This window comes from Balaenoptera borealis, assembly GCF_965194805.1.
Source record: "Balaenoptera borealis genome assembly, chromosome: 19".
In the NCBI taxonomy this organism is placed as follows: domain Eukaryota; kingdom Metazoa; phylum Chordata; class Mammalia; order Artiodactyla; family Balaenopteridae; genus Balaenoptera; species Balaenoptera borealis.
Window position 1 is genome coordinate 64003412 of NC_138878.1, and position 16781 is coordinate 64020192.

At 39.6% G+C, this 16781-nt stretch overlaps 1 protein-coding gene and 1 pseudogene across 2 annotated transcripts in view; both read left to right on the forward strand.

Moving 5' to 3' along the window:
- Positions 1 to 16781, forward strand: part of LOC309616865 (zinc finger protein 350-like) — a 51418-nt gene that overhangs the window by 29401 nt on the left and 5236 nt on the right. The gene's annotated exons all lie outside the window — the stretch shown is intronic.
- On the forward strand, positions 9109 to 11315 carry LOC309616952 (vomeronasal type-1 receptor 4-like; annotated as a pseudogene). The gene is made up of 2 exons (XR_014249831.1): positions 9109 to 11025; positions 11057 to 11315. The product of XR_014249831.1 is annotated as a vomeronasal type-1 receptor 4-like (transcript).

Genomic DNA, 16781 nt, shown 5'->3' on the forward strand with positions numbered 1-16781 from the left:
CCGGGCTTCTCATCACGGTGGCTTCTCTTGATGTGGAGCATGGGCTCTAGGCGCACGGGCTTCAGTAGTTGTGGCACGTGGGCTCAGTAGTTGTGGCTTGCGGGCTCTAGAGCGCAGGCTCAGTAGTTATGGCACACGGGCTTAGTTGCTCCGTGGCATGTGGGATCTTCCTGGACCAGGGCTCGAACCCGTGTCCCCTGCATTGGCAGGTGGATTCCTAACTACTGCATCACCAGCGAAGTCCTAGGATAATTTTTAATTTTCTGATTTGTTTGGAATTTTTTGGTTGCTATCTATCTTGTTATTCCTAATTCTATTTTGAGGAATTTATCCCGCTTTTCATTGTGGTACCATATGTGGTCTTTTTTTTTTTTAAGGCAAATATGAATAATTGAAAACAATGTATATTTTCAATATGTACATCTTTTATCTACTTTGATATATTGCTGACCTCAATATTAGTGTTAATATTTAGACCATATATATAATATTTTCCTACATTATCTGTCACAAAATTACAGTGGTATTTTAATATCTTCTATCTCAGTGGTGTTTCTGTCAAACATCCTTGTTTGTTTGTTTTTTTTAAACAGCATTTGTTTTATGTGATTTAGTTCCCTACTATTTGCTACATAAAGCAACCACACTATAACTTCTAACTTACGTTATTCTATAAATTTCTACTTTACCCCATTTAATGGCTCTCATCTTAAATTCTTTTACCTGCTACTGTTACTATTACTCCTCCTGATTCCGTTATCTACATTTGCCTGTTCCTGATATACTTTGTTTCTTACATTTTGTCTTCCCTGGCTGGTTTTTGAGCATGTGGGTGTCTCTGAGAACCAGCCAATCACTGGATTTTGTTTTCATTTTATTCATTCCAGTCAGCTTTGTCTTGTCATGGAGAGTGTTTTACTTTTTGCCTTTGCTCCCTCAACCCTGTCCTATGTGTCTCTCACTCTTATTTTACTCTTTTTAAATTCTCTTTGTTTCCTTGTAGTTTAATTTGCTTTATAGTTCCTCTTACATAGATTATGTATTTTTTAGCTTTTATGCCGTGGTTTAGAAGGCACATATTGTTTATATTTATCTACTGGAAGTTCCCTTTAAGTTTTCCATAAATATTGTTGAATTTATGTTATCCTAATTAGCAAAGTGGCTAACAAAGATAATAGGTCTATTGTTTCATATGTGATCTTTCTTTCTATTCTAGCTACCTCAGTTTTAAAATAGGAATAATTGGGGAGGATGAAATAATGTATATTGTTTGTTTAGCTTATTAACTTACACATCATTAGCCTATTACTAGAAATTATTTCTTTTGTGTGTGTGTGTGTGTGTGTGTGTTCCAATAAAGCTTTATTTACAAAAACAGGCAGCAGGCCTACCTCTTTCTCCTTTTCCTCTCCACAGCTGAGGTCCTGCTTGGTATAAAATTCCATTCCTATCATGCCTCTGCCCAGGCTGATAACTTCATTCTCTGTATGGACTAGAGCACCTTCCTACCTGTTAACAGTGTCCCTTTTCTTTCCTGACAACCAATCCTGTCTGGATCCAGGTAACACCACCCTAACTAACCTACATCCTTCTGCGCTGATTCACTTTTTACTTGCCCGGTTTCTGGATCTCCATGCTCCAAGAATCTTCCAGCGTTTCTGTTCTCCACTTTCTGTTCTTGACTTTTATTGTAACTCCTTCAATAATTTGAAAGCTTAAGCTATTGGTTCTATGCTGGTGTTTCCCAAATTGGCAAGTATTCTCACATTTGACTTCTAGCCCTGCATTTGATTGCCTCCAGAATACCTCCTCTGTGATGTTCTTCTTTCAGTATAAATGTCAGAAATGGAAATGGAAATTATCTTCTCTCCCAAATAGCTCCTTTTTTTCTTCCTCTTTTATACTAGCTGCTCCTGTACAATTTATCCTGTAGCCTAGCTATGGTTATTTTTCCTCCCTAAACTTTATTTTTCAGAAGAGTTTTAGACTTACTGAAAAATTGCAAAGCTGGTACAAAGAATCCCACGTATATCCCACAGCCAGTTCCCCTATTACTGACATCTGACATTAGTGCAGTACATTTCTTACCATGAATGAACCAGTATTGATACATTATCTTTAACTAAAGGCCATACTGTAGTTCTTACCTAACGTCCTTTTTCTGTTCTAGGCTTGAAGTAATATTGTAGGCTAATGACTCCCAAATGTTCATTTCCAACCTAGAACTTTGTGCTCATCTCTAGTCTTATTTGAAAGACTGGTCTCTTTACATCTTCACTTGAATGTCTACAGACATCTCAATCTTGATAGGTACAAAGTTAAGCTCTTGATTCCACTGGTCTTCCCCTAGACCTGTTGCTCTCTGAGTATCCCCCAGGTTTGAAACAACACTGCAGTCTGCCTGGGTGCTTAAGCCAAACCCCAATCACTTGTCTTCCCCTCCATTCTTACAAGTATTTTTTCCATTTCTCCACATGCCAAATCCATTCCTGACTCAGGCCCTTTGCATCTGCTGTTCCCTATGCCTGGAGTTTCCTTTCCCCAAGTTTTTACACTGCTGCCCCACCCTCCACCTTTTTATGGGTCTTAGCTCAAATGTTTCACTTTCAGAGGTGATCAGTTTATCTAAAGTTGACTTCCCTCAGCTTCTCTCAATTCCATCTCCTTGTTTCTTCCATAGCATTCATCATCACCTTGGTGGTTTTCTTTTTCTGGACAATTTATTAAAAAAATATTTTAAACTGTAAAACATTGAAGTATAGTTGATTAACAATATTATTTTTGTTTCAGGTGTACAACATTGTGATTCAGTATTTTTACAGGTTATACTCCATTAAAAGTTATTACAAGATAATGGCTATAATACCCTATGCTCTACAATATATCCTTGTTGCTAATTTATTTTATACATAACAGTTTGTATCTCTTAATCCCATATCCCTAATGTGCCCCTCCCCACTCCCCACTGGTAACCACTAGTTTGTTTTCTATATCTGTGAGTCTGTTTCTGTTTTGTTATTATACATTCGTTTGTTTGTATTGTTTTTTAGATTCACATATAAGTGATATCATACAGTATTTGTCTTTCTCTGACTTATTTCACTAAGCATAGTATTCTCTAGGTCCATCCACGTTGCTGCAAATGGCAGAATTTCATTCTTCTTTTATGGCTGACTAATATTCCATTATGTATATAATATATATATATGTAATATGTCTGTTGACAGACACTTGGGTTGCTTCCATATCTTGGCTATTGTAAATAGTGCTGCTGTGAACATTGGGGTCCATGTGTCTTTCTGAATTAGTGTTTTCGTTTTTTTCCGGATATATACCTAGGAGTGGAATTGCTGGATCGTATGGTAGTTCTATTTTTAGTTTTTTGAGAAACTTCATACTGTTTTCCATAGTGGCTGCACCAATTTACATTCCCACCAACAGTGTACAAGTGTTCACTTTTTTCTACACCCTCGCCAACATTTGTTGTTTGTAGGTTTTTTGATGATGGCCATTCTAACAGCTGTGAGGTGATATCTCGTTGTTTTGATTTGCATTTCTTTAATAATTAGTGATGTTGAGCATCTTTTCATGTGCCGGTTAGCCATTTGTTTGTCTTCTTTGGAAAAATGTCTCTTCAGGTCCTCTGCCCACGTTTTGATTAGATTGTTTTTTGATATTGATTTATATGAGCTGTTTATATATTTTGGATATTAACCCCTTGTCAGTGATATCATTTGCAAATATTTTCTCCCATTCTGTAGGTTGTCTTTTGTTTTGTCAAGTTCAGACTCCACAAGACTGTCCTCAGTTCAAATGTGAGTCTCAAGCATTGGGTGCCCAGGCTAACAGCTCTTCTGTCTGACTTTGCTGTTACAACACGGGTTCCTCCACTCACCCCTCCCCCCCACACACTTCAAGTTCAGTAATTTGCTAGAATGCTCACAGACTCCCGAAAACATTTTCCTTAAACCACCAGTTTATTGTAAAGGATACAAAGGAATGACCAGATGAAGGAGTACATTGGGTGCATTCTGGAAGGAGCCCAAGCACAGGAGCTTCTGTCCCCATGGAGTTGGGTAACACCACCCTCCCTGCAGGTGGATGTGTTGCCCAACTCTGAAGCTCTCTGTGCCCCATTGTTCAGAGGTTTTTATGGAGGCTTCATCCTGTGGGCATCATTGATGAAATCATTGGCAGTTGGTGAATGAGCTCAATCTCCAGCCCCTCTTCCCTCTCTGGAGCACAGGGCTAAGCCTGAAAGTTGCAACTCTAGTCTCCTGGTCGGTTCCTCTGGCAACCAGCTCCCACCCTGAAGCTCTCTAGGGGCCCACCAAGAGTCACCTCATTAACAGAACCTCAGAGGTGGTTGAAAGGGGTTTGTTATAAATAACAAAAGAGGCTCCCTTCACCTCTATCACTCAAAACATAACAAGGGTTTTAGCAGCTCTGTGTCAGAAACCAGGGACAAGGACCAAATGTACCACAGCTTCCATGACAGAAGTTTGTTCTTGTATGTTGTATGTTTTGTGTATGTACAGTACCAGCCTTAGACTTCAGCAAGCCGACTTTCCCTGGACCTCAAACTTTTCACTCCTGCTACCCTCTTCTATATCTTGGAGAAGCTTCCTTGAAATCAGCAATGCTGTGGGGAGAGGCTGGTCTGAATGCAGACCAGGTTCTGCATAGGTCTTGGTCACTGGAAACACCAACTTTGAATTATTTAAATGTCCCTTTCTGGGGGTTGAAACAGGCAGGGCCAGCAATTGTGTCTAGGTAATAATGTCCAAGACCCTGTTTCTCCCCTTTGGGGCATTTGATAACTCTTTACTTGCCCATCCTTCTTCATGCATGGGCTCAACCCCATGGTTCAAGGGAGTTCCATCAGGGCCCATAGCAAGGTCTGGTTCTGTTGTTGAACGCAAGTTCATGTGCCCAACACTCAGTGAGGCCAAACAAACTGAAACGTCGGAGTTCAGAGCAGAGAAAGGTTTATTGCAGGGCCATGCAAGGAGACGTGTGGCTCATGCCCCCAAAACCCCCAACTCCTCAAAGTTTCAGCAAAGCCCTTTTAAAGGCAAGGTGAGGGAGGGGCATGGTTAGTTGTTGCAAACTTCTTGGTGTCGGAATCCACGTCAGTTCTTGTAGCTGTCCTCTATCCGCGTAGGTCAGCTCAAGATGTTTCTGAAAGCTCCAGCAAGACAGCTTTTTATCTCTATATGAATGGACCCTTGAAGGTCAGAGTCTTGAGAATAGGCTATCTTGTATATTTCAGGCTTTGTGTAACATTCTTTTACAAAAAGTGCAGAGCCAACATGACTAAGGACAGGCAACAGAGCACAAAGGTTAAAGTGAAAAAAGAACAGATCTAATATGGAGTCAGATTTGATCTTCCCTATTATGGTTCTGGGAGGGTGCTTTATATGTGAGGGGGAATTTTTATGTGTTCAGTGTGTGCATTAATGCCTGTGAGTGTGCAGCTGAAATTACATGAGCACGTGGGTGATTGTGTATTGTGTGTGAGTATGCGTGCAAATGTGTGTGACTGTATTTAGAGTGTGTGAGTATGCATGCATGTGTGTTTGCATCTGTGTGTAAATGAGTTTGTGGGGTGGGATGGGTTGTCCACTGTTATGGCTCTAACAACTGACTTGACACTGGAGAATCACTGCATAGTGAACCTTGATCAAAGAGTTGATTTGTGTGTAGGAAAACCTGAAGAATTAATTTCAACCATAATATATATATATTTTTTCCCTTGACTCATCAGATATACATTTCTTAATTTAAGGGGTAATCATAATTCCTTACTCAAAGTTTTGCACAAAAGCAAGTGTGGAGGACTTTGTTGACCATTTGATGGTCTTGAATTAAGTGAGTAGCATTGACTTATCTGGCAGTAACAGGAATAGTAGACTCTCCCTCTTAAACCATCTGACCCTGGTGCTGTTATTTGCAAGGGTCTCTTTTATTATTATTATTTTTTTCCCCACCCCACCCCACAAGGGTCTCTTTTAGAACCTTCTCTCTTTCTTCTGTGGATATTAGTCTGCTTCTGCTTCCTATCATTAGTGAAGGTCAATGTCAGTAAAATTTATTTTCCTAACAATTTACAGATTCATTGATACTGAGTTGTACAAATGAGTGCAATGATATCTAATATAGACATTGGCATCATGTTCTTGTTATTTGTATCTCTTTTTAGATCCTTCTCAGATACTTGGACAAATTCCATTTCGTTGCTCATACCTTAATTGATAGTCCAGCTCAGTGTATGAAATTAGGAAAGAATTGTCCTGGGTAGAATTTCTCAGTGAAGCAGAACCTGCATGGAGACATGTACTTGAAGCCAGTCCCTTACGTGTCAAACCTAAGTACTTCCTGCTCCCTACACATGAGCCCTGTCTGCCTCCAGGGATCATGGAAAAGTAAGCATCTGTCACAAACACGCCAATAGTCTCTTAAGATATATTAGCTAGAAAGTGATCATTGGTCTTGGTAATTAGCAACTAGGAAAATGTTTTAAAAAATAATCACAGCTCCCAAGCCTGTTCCTGCCGGTGCTGCTACAGGTGAAGTGATAATTGCAGTTCTGAGGGCAGGTGAGGCCACAGGATCACAAACTCATATCTCAGGGTGGAGCTACCCCTCTCGCACGTGTACCGATTGCTTTGACCTTTGCGTTGAGCCCACCATCCAGGCAGCAGGAAGAAGTTGATGGTTTTCTCTGTATTCGTACGAGAAGTAGCATCTATAAAGGAAGGATTTGTATCAGGAATCTGGTAAGTGAACATATTGGACAAAGGGAATGTCCCGTGTATGAACCTGGTCCAGCACCAAAACCATACAGGACGGTGGGATAAATCCTAAGGCATGAACTGAGATAGTCAAGAGAGGATGGGGTCCTAGACCTTCACCAATCCCCGATGGCTCCTAACGTAATGTATGTATTTCTCACTGACAGTGATTGTTGTGGTTTAATGCAAGTGATAATGAAATCTGATTTTCCATGTGTTTAAGGACTGTATTTCCCAATTCAGTCTGCTGTTCAGTCTACTTTACAAAAATTGCAGACATAAATTTCAGGTTTTAGAGGTGAGCCAGTAATACCTCCACACTTGTAACAAACACTGGGATGAATCTACAGGACTCAGCTGATCCTGTGAAGAAACAGTGTGTCCAGCAGCCATTGTTGGAATGTAAATGCTTTCTCTAACGCTGGCTGTATGAATTGCTTAGCAGATTTATTTATTTATTTGTTTAAAAAAATCTTTATTGGAGTATAATTGCTTCACAATACTGTGTTAGTGTCTGTTGTACACCAAAGTGAATCAGCCATATGCGTACATATGACCCCATATCCCCTCCCTCTTGAGCCTCCCTCCCAGAGGATTTAATAATTGTGTCTTTATTGATTATGGAGAGTCTTCTCACTAAAAGTTAGGGAAGTAGCATTTAAGAAAAATAGAACTTTGTAAGTTTCAGATACCATTTTTAGCCTCAAATGTATCCTGTGATATTTCTGCTGCTTTTAAATATTATGATACTGATCCAAAAAAATGTATGGCATTTATACAGTACACAAGTTGCTCACCTTAACATTTGATTTTGCATGTGTCTTGTATTTTCATATCTTTCACAAATCTTGCCTTACTGCTAATACTTTTATTTGACTTGGGTATTAATAAATAGTTATGCATAAGATCTGAAATCAGTAATAATTTGTTTCTACTGTGCACTATTAATCAGGCATCAGTGTTTCCTGTCCCATAGTTCCAGTGACTTATGGCATTGTACTTCTGTCCTGGAATGGAAGTAAATGAGTCTTTTTGTTTCCATCCTAATATTGAGCCATTCTTGCATTTATTAAATCCAAATTGTCATGGGTGGGTACCTGCAGTTTTATACTGCAGTCGGTGCATTTATATATATTTTTTTAAAGATTTTTATTTTATTTATCTATTTTTTGGCTGAGTTGGGTCTTTGTTGCTATGCGCGGGCCTTCTCTAGTTGAGGTGAGCGGGGGCTACTCTTCGTTGCGGTGCGCGGGCTTCTCATTGCGGTGGCTTGTCTTGTTGCGGAGCACGGGCTCTAGGAGTGTGGGCTTCAGTAGTTGTGGCACGCGGGCTCAGTAGTTGTGGCTTGTGGGCTCTAGAGCGCAGGCTCAGTAGTTGTGGCACATGGGCTTAGCTGCTCCGCAGCGTGTGGGATCTTCCCGGACCAGGGCTTGAACCCGTGTCCCCTGCATTGGCAGGCGGATTCTTAACCACTGCACCACCAGGGAAGCCCCCGGTGCATTTACATTTAAGTAAGATTTCTACAGCTTTATTTAAAGTTTGTATTTGGCAATAGAATAAGTCTTAATGACAAGTTTCCACTTATTTATTAACTACATTTTTTAAATAAAATATCAGCAACCTAAATTGAAATGACAAGGTGTAAAAGCAGCACTAAATTTAGATCTGGTTGATTTGAAGAACGCAGGTGACTAGTATTTGAGTATATTCTGGATTAAATGCACTGTCATTGTCACCAGCCCAGTGAGGGTCAAATCCCATATCCACCTGCTCCCAACCAGTGAGTCAATTTAGACCCAACACTTAACCTCTATGTGTCAGTGTTTGCCTCATCTTTATAAGGAAGATAAGTTTCTGCTTTTGGAATTTATGAGGAATAAAGATGTTACCACACGTGTGGCTTTCATAGCAGTGATTCATACATTGTAAGTGTTCTTTAATGGTTATACGTTCAACCCTTGGATGCCTTGACCTGACAGGAAGACTATATTTCAAAGTAAGGCCATTGTTAAGTGCCGAATGTTGGATTTCAGTTGACCTGGTACATGTGGTCCATGCCTCATATTCGCATTCAGGATCTTCTAGCTCAGAAGACAAGCATCAGTCAGTGAGACCTGACAACGTGGCTGCCAGGGATTTGGCAGCAGGATCGATCTTACTATTACCGACAGTATTTGGAATGCTGGGGAATTTCCCTCTCTCTCTCTCTTTTTTTAAACATCTTTATTGGAGTATAATTGCTTTACATTGTTGTGTTAGTTTCTGCTGTATAACAAAGTGAATCAGCTATACGTATACATATATCCCCATATCCCCTCCCTCTTGCATCTCCCTCCCACCTTCCCTATCCCACCCCTCTAGGTGGTCATAATGCACAGCTGCTTCCCACTAGCTATCTGTTTTACATTTGGTAGTGTATATATGTCAGTGCCACTCTCTCACTTCGTCCCAGCTTACCCTTCCCCCTCCCTGTGTCCTCAAGTCCAGTCTCTACATCTACGTCTTTATTCCTGTCCTGCCCCTACGTTCTTCAGAACCTTTTTTTTTTTTTTTTTTAGATTCCATATATATGTGTTAGCATATGGTATTTGTTTTTCTCTTTCTGACTTACTTCACTCTGTATGACAGACTCTAGGTCTGTCCATCTCACTATACAAATAACTCAATTTCGTTTCTTTTTATGGCTAAGTAATATTCCATTGTATATATGTGCCACATCTTCTTTATCCATTCGTCTGTCAGTGGACACTTAGGTTGCTTCCATGTCCTGACTATTGTAAATAGTGCTGCAATGAACATTGTGGTACATGACTCTTTTTGAATTATGGTTTTCTCAGGGTATATGCCCATTAGTGGGATTGCTGGGTCATATGGTAGTTCTGTTTTTAGTTTTTTAAGGAACCTCCATACTGTTCTCCATAGTGGCTGTATCAATTTACATTCCCACCAACAGTGCGAGAGGGTTCCCTTGTCTCCACACCCTCTCCAGCATTTATTGTTTGTAGATTTTTTGATGATGGCCATTCTGACCGGTGTGAAGTGATTCCTCATTGTAGTTTTGATTTGCATTTCTCTAATGATTAGTGATGTTGAGCATCTTTTCATGTGTTTGTTGGCAATCTGTATATCTTCTTTGGAGAGAATTTCTCTCTTTTTTTTACCATTATCTCTTCCTTTATTGCACTGGGTATAGGCTGAGGACCATAGGTTTGATTGTCAAGAACCTGATTGTAGCCAAAATCTCGGTTCTGTTCTCTGATGGATTTCACAATACAGTGAGAAATTATGGGTGGCACCACATGGGCAGTGATTTTTGCCTGCAAAATTTTCCCCTATGTTCGCGGAGTGGGCAGGGGTGTGTCCATTGCCACCACCTGCTTCTTGAGTATCTTCCAGGCCATCACCATCAGTCCCAGGACTTCTAGGTGGGCAGAGCTTAAAGTGAAAGCCCTCAAGTGTGTTATCGCTTCAGTTATCCTGTGCTGGATCATGCACGTGCTGGTAGATATCATTTATCCCCTCTATACGACTGGAATATTGAGCAACCAAAGCACCACAAACAGAAAAAGTTTCATTGTCTTGTCGTTCGCCATGACCAAACTTCTCCTCCACATCCTCCCCTTTGTCCAGAGCCACGAAAACCATCCTTCTCTTGGGTGATCACCTTTGTTAATTTTAACACTCTTTCCTCCATCTGTTATATGATTTTGGGTCTTTTGAACAATCCTAGTTTGTTCATTTTGAACATGTCTGCAATAATCGCTTTGTTTCCCAGCTATCAGCCCCTTTCTCCTCATGAGTCGTGACTCCAGAATATCGAGGCTCTGTTTTGCTGGGAAAAGGAATACAAAATCCCCTGCCTTTATGAGAAAGATGTAAATTGTATGTATTTGCACTATATTCATTTGATAATTCACTCTCTTTTCTCAGAGTCTTAAGTAGAATTGTCAGTGGCTTACCAGAAGATGGTAAACAGGACGTGGTGAACATCTTCTTCAGAGTAAACAATGTTATAATAGTAATTGTAATGAAGTGTTATGTAATTATCATGTAAATACTTCTGTAATGGATGTTTTACTAGTGTTGCAGTGGAGGAATTCAGAATTTATGCAGTAATAAGCACCAGGTCCTCAAGCAATCTGGATGTTATGGAGAAGTATATTAGTGTGTAACTTAAAACTATCACCATAAATTTCCCAGAAATGAAGTAGACATGAAATATTAAGAAAAGGTTCGTGAAAAAAAAAAAAAAAAAAGAAAAGGTTTGTGAAAATGGAACAGCATGTGGCAGGTCATTACTGAAACTGAAGATAATAGTGCTGGAGGGGAAACTCAGTCCTTGAGTAATGCTTTTGGAAGCTGGTCATGAGTTTTGTCCATTATATCCTTAGAATGAAGACAGTCATTGATTTGAAATATGATGTTTTGTGGCGAGATGAGCATGTTTAAATATTTTCAGGTAGAAATGGCCAGATTGAACTAAAGTAGGGCAAAGTAGAGCATACAATTACATTTTACTGTGTTTTTAAACAACATCAGGTGATTGTGACAATTGAAAAAGATGTGAATTGTACCTGACTGGGATCTGTAGAAGGCAGAATTTTCTCTCTTTTGTGAAGATGACTTGGACATATTGGTAAGAAAGAGGTTGACAGGTACCTGCTCATGTCTCCAAAGCCATGAAATTAGTTAACAGTGGAGACTTCCATTAAATTCAGAGCACCGCAGGAAGAGCCATTTGAAAGGGAAAGACATTCTGTGTATGTGGAATTTGTGGCTACTCGATTTTCAAGGAGTAAAGTGGGGTATTGCTTCAGTTTTAGGAGAGATTTTTACATGGTTTTCTCTGTATTGACATTCTGAAGCCAATGAAGGTATTGAGAATTCAACAGTTTGAAAAAGAAAGTAATTATTCTGACCCAATGGATATACAGATTGAACCTTGTACCCCAATGAGAAATCAATATTTTTAGCTCACATGAAACACTTCAATATTTACCGCAAAGTAGATTATGAAACAAGAAGAAAATGCAGACACACACATACCTACTAATGTGTATATATGTCTGCTTGTGACCTGTGTGTATATATACAGACATATAAATATAAAGTCAATCATGTTTGTTATTTATCAATAGCATTGGAAAGTTGTACTTTGAGAAAAATTTAAAATAGCACTAACTACAATAGTGAAAAATCTTAAAGTATACGTTATCTGAAGAGTATATTGCCATGCTAGTTTTTTGTTACAATTCCATAAAATGTATTTTTCATTTTCCTACTTTAATCCTATTATTTGGCCATATCTTTTGAAAAAACATCTAATGACTATAGTTACAAAAGTTTGATTAAGAAATTAGTCTACTTACATTTACTATAATAATTGATATGCTTGTGTATCAGTAGAGTTTATTTTCTTTTTTATGTGTAACTTCTTTTCCATTAATTTTTAAATATAATTCTACCTTATAAGTGATCTTTTCTTTGAAAGCTGTGTACTTAGTATGTGTTAGCTTTTACCTAGAAATTTAGCATACATTTAAAAGCTAATCACAGTGTCATTTTATGTAACATTGTTAGCCCACCTTTACAATATAAGGACATTGAGACAGTAATCTATTCACTGTATCTCTTCTTTTTTTCCAGAAGGCTCCAAAGAGGAATTTATTTACTTGTTTAATTTTTAATTTACTTTTGTTTCAACTTCTAAATTTTTAATTTAATTTAATTTTTAAAAATGAAGTATATTTGTTTTATAGTATGTTTGAGTACAACATAGTGATTCACAATTTTTAAAAGTTATATTCCATTTATAGTTATTATAACATATTGGCTATATTTCCTGTGTTGTACAATATATCCTTGTATCTTATTTATTTACACATAGTGGTTTGCATTTCTCAATCCCTTATTCCTGTATTGTCCCTGCTCCCTTCCCTCTCCCCACTGGTAACCACTAGTTTTTTTCTGTATCTGCGAATCTGTTTCTTCTTTGTTATATTCACTAGTTCGTTCTAGTTTTTAGATTCCACAGAGAAGTGATATCGTATAGTATTTGTTTTTCTGTGTTTGACTTATTTCCCTAAGCATAATAACCTCCATGTCCATCCATGTTGTTGCAGTGGCAAAATTTTATTCTCTTTAATGGCTGAGCAGTATTCCATTGTATTCAATATATATACCACCTCTTCTTTATCCATTCATCTGTTGGTAACTCAGTTTGGATCCATACCTTGGCTATTGTAAAAAATGCTGCTATGAATGTTGGGGGGCATATTACTTTTTGAATTAGTGTTTTTGTTTTGTTTTAGATATATACTCAGGTGTGTCATTGCTGGATCATATGGTAGTGCTATTTTGAGTGTTTTTGAAGATCTTCCATAGTGTTTTCCATAGTGGCTGAACCAATTTATATTGCCACCAACAGTGTACAAGGGTTCCCTTTTCTGTATAAACGGGCCAACATTTCTGTTTGTAAACTTTTTTTTTTATATTTATTTATTTGGTTGCACTGGGTCTTAGTTGCAGCATGCGGGCTCCTTAGTTGGAGCATGCATGTGAGATCTAGTTCCCTCACTTGGGATTGAACCCAGGTCCCCTACATTTGGGAGCACGGAGTCTTATCCACTGCACCACCAGGGAAGTCCCTGTTTGTAAACTTTTTTTTTTTTTTTTTTTTTTTTTTATTATTTTTATTTTTGGCTGTGTTGAGTCTTCGTTTCTGTGTGAGGGCTTTCTCCAGTTGCGGCGAGTGGGGGCCACTCTTCATCGTGGTGCGCAGGCCTCTCACTATCGCGGCCTCTCTTCTTGCGGAGCAGAGGCTCCAGACGCTCAGGCTCAGTAGTTGTGGCTGAGGGGCCTAGTTGCTCCGCGGCATGTGGGATCTTCCCAGACCAGGGCTCGAACCCGTGTCCCCTGCATTGGCAGGCAGATTCTCAACCACTGCGTCACAAGGGAAGCCCCTGTAAACTTTTTAATGATAGCTCTTCTGACAGGTATGAGGTGATATCTCATTGTTTTCATTTGCATTTTTAAAGACTAACGATGTTGAATATCTTTTCACGTGCCTGTTATCCATTTGTATGTCTCCTTTGGAAAAATGTCTATTCCGGTCTTCCTCTCATTTTTTGTTTGGGTTGTTTGTTTTTTGATATTGAGTTCATATCATTTGGATATTAAACCCTTGTCAATCATATCATTTGCAAATATTTTCTCCCATTCTGTAGGTTTTCTTTTCATTTCGTCAGTTGTTTCCTTTCCTGTGCAATAGCTTTTAGGTTTAATTGGGTGTCCTATTTGTTTATATTTGCCTTTATTTCATTTGCCTTAGAAGACAGATTCAAAAAAATATTGCTGAAATCAACTAGATTTCAATAAAGTTAAAAAAAATAGTGCTGCAATTTATGTCACAGAATGTTCTTCCTATGTTGTCTTCTAGGTGGTTTTCTTATAGGTACAGTACTTATTTCCCAGAGTCACATGAAACCGGTGCTGACTAATTTCACATGCAGAATGGTACTGACACACTGATTTTGAATGTCTTACATTGTTTATATTGACAGGAGCCCCATAAAGAAAACATCTCTGTATATCCTAAGTGTGTGTGTGTGTGTGTGTGTGTGTGTGTATTTTTTAACCCCCTAAGATGTAGAATACATTCGCTGTTGGATTTTTTTAGCCTGGGATCCTAGACTTGGTAACAGAGCTTCTTACCACAGGATGACATTGCTGAAGATATTTTATTATTTAACATGTTTGGGTCAGAGGTCTCCAAGGCCCTCCTCAAGCTTGATGATGCATAGAGGACTCCCAATGCACTGTATTACAGTGAAAGGATACAGGCGAGAATCAACAAAGGGAAAAGGTGCACGGGGTGAAGTCCACAAGAAATCAGGTGTAAGTTTCCACATGTCCCCTCCCAGTGGAGTCACAATAAGGTGTGCTTGATTCTGCCTGAGAAATACGTGCCAATACATGGGAAGTGTTGCCAACCAAGGAAGCTCATCTGAGCCTTTGGTGCCGGGTTGTGCTGGGGGGGTCGTTCACATAGCCACGCAGCACTCCTGTGACTGACGTCAGCTACTCATGTTACCGACCAGGGTTCTTGGACTCCTGAATAGAAATAGAGGCCAGACAAGAAATTCTGGCAAGGTTTTATTTGTTTATTTATATTTGTATTTATTTTTACTATTTTGGCAAGGTTTTATTTGGACTTGTGCTGCAGCTTGAGGGGGCCAAAACAAGTAATAGGTTCCCTTGCTTGCTCCCTGAGTGGGGCGAGCTGGTTCCCTATATGGGATGAAGGTAGGGATGGGTCCAGTGCTTGGGCTCGAGGGTAGCTTGGGTGGCCTGCCCACTGCCTTGGTGGTACATTGTGCAGGGCACACAGGCAGGACCCTGCTTTTGCTCCCAACTCCTCAGAAGTGGCAGTTGGCTTTTGCTCTTCTTGTATCTTGTTCATAATTTACCCAACTGCCCATGTACACAGTTATTTTTAGTCCTTTAAAGCTTCTTTGTATTTTGTTGCTGGAGAAGATGTTTGTCCGGGTGCAAGTACTGCAGCAAAGGGTCCCAGGTCCCAGGTTTCAGGTCCCAGCCTGTCTCACTCAGACCCCAGCCCTCCAGAGCAAAAATGGGCCTTCACCATTGTTAGGGTAAACTTACCTGATCTCACTGGTCCAGTATGGCCCAATGCCTCAAGTATAAGAAAAAAGTCTTATCCAGGAGAATATTCCCAGGGCTCAGAGGTTATCTTCCAAGAGTGAGCCAATCCTGAAGACAGCCCTTTGTTTAAAATTTGCAGGTTTTGAGCAACCCAGGTTTGTTGAGTTAACACTTTCCTGCATGGTGATAGTGGATGGTTTTGTTGGTCTTTTTCTAAATGAAGACTGGAAATTTGCTGATAAGGTGAAGTGACACCAAGATAAGCAAGATAACCTGAGCAGTATGGAAAGCTGCCATGAATATGATGATTTGGGAGACATATATTGTCTAAACATAAAGCTTGATTCTTTAAGAGAGAGGTGCCAGAAATTTGACTCACAAGGGATGTTTCTTGAGGGAGGGGTACAGAGGGAATTCGAATTGGGCCAAGGTGAGTAGAACAGGGGAAAATATAGATCAAAGGGGAAGGGGGAGGTAGTGGAAGACAAGGCTGAGGTGCAGGGAATGGTGCAGGTATAGAGTTGACAGAGGGAACTAAATTCAAAGTAGGTGTAGAATGGAGGGTGGGGTATGGAAGTAGAAGGGTCAGGTGACGGTGGGTAGGTGAAAATGTAGATCCCAGGGTTTGAGTGTGATGGGGCAGGTGCTAAGAGATGGATAAAGACCTAAGGAGTCATGGAGTAAAGGTCTCTGGGCCATAGTGCTGGAGAGGGATTCATGATGGAGATAAAGGCTATGGAGTATCAGGGGCAGATTGGAGGTCACTAATTCGTCCCTCATTATTAATACCCTCGGTTACAGTGGAGTCACGAATCACTCGTGGATCGTTTTTTACATTCAGCTCATGAGGTGAGAATCTTGCTCATACAAGATACTCCTACAGAATTTTTAACATACAGTAGGAGCACAGGTCGGGTGTTGAGTGACACCATGCATCTCTCTTTCACCCTTCCAGCGGAATCTCGGGCATGGGGAGTGACTGGGGTGGGTCTGACACTGGTCCTGGGCCCTCAGCGGGAAACCTGACCCCTTCCCAGTACTGTGTCTTCAACAACTTTTTTTTTTTTTTTTAATTCAAACAGAAAGTCACAAAAATTATAATCATCCTCATCAGTTCACTCAGTCCCGTGTAATTAATTTTCTTTTTTCATCTTGATCTTTTGTTAGCACTTTTATGAGTTCATCAGTTTTTCATTAGAGTTCTGAAAATGCTTATTCATTCAGTTCAGCGGTATAGTCAGTTACCAGAAACCTGTACTTGTCAGAGTCTTTTCCATGAATTCCTTGAAGATGAAACCCTTTTATAGGAACATATTTGCAAAA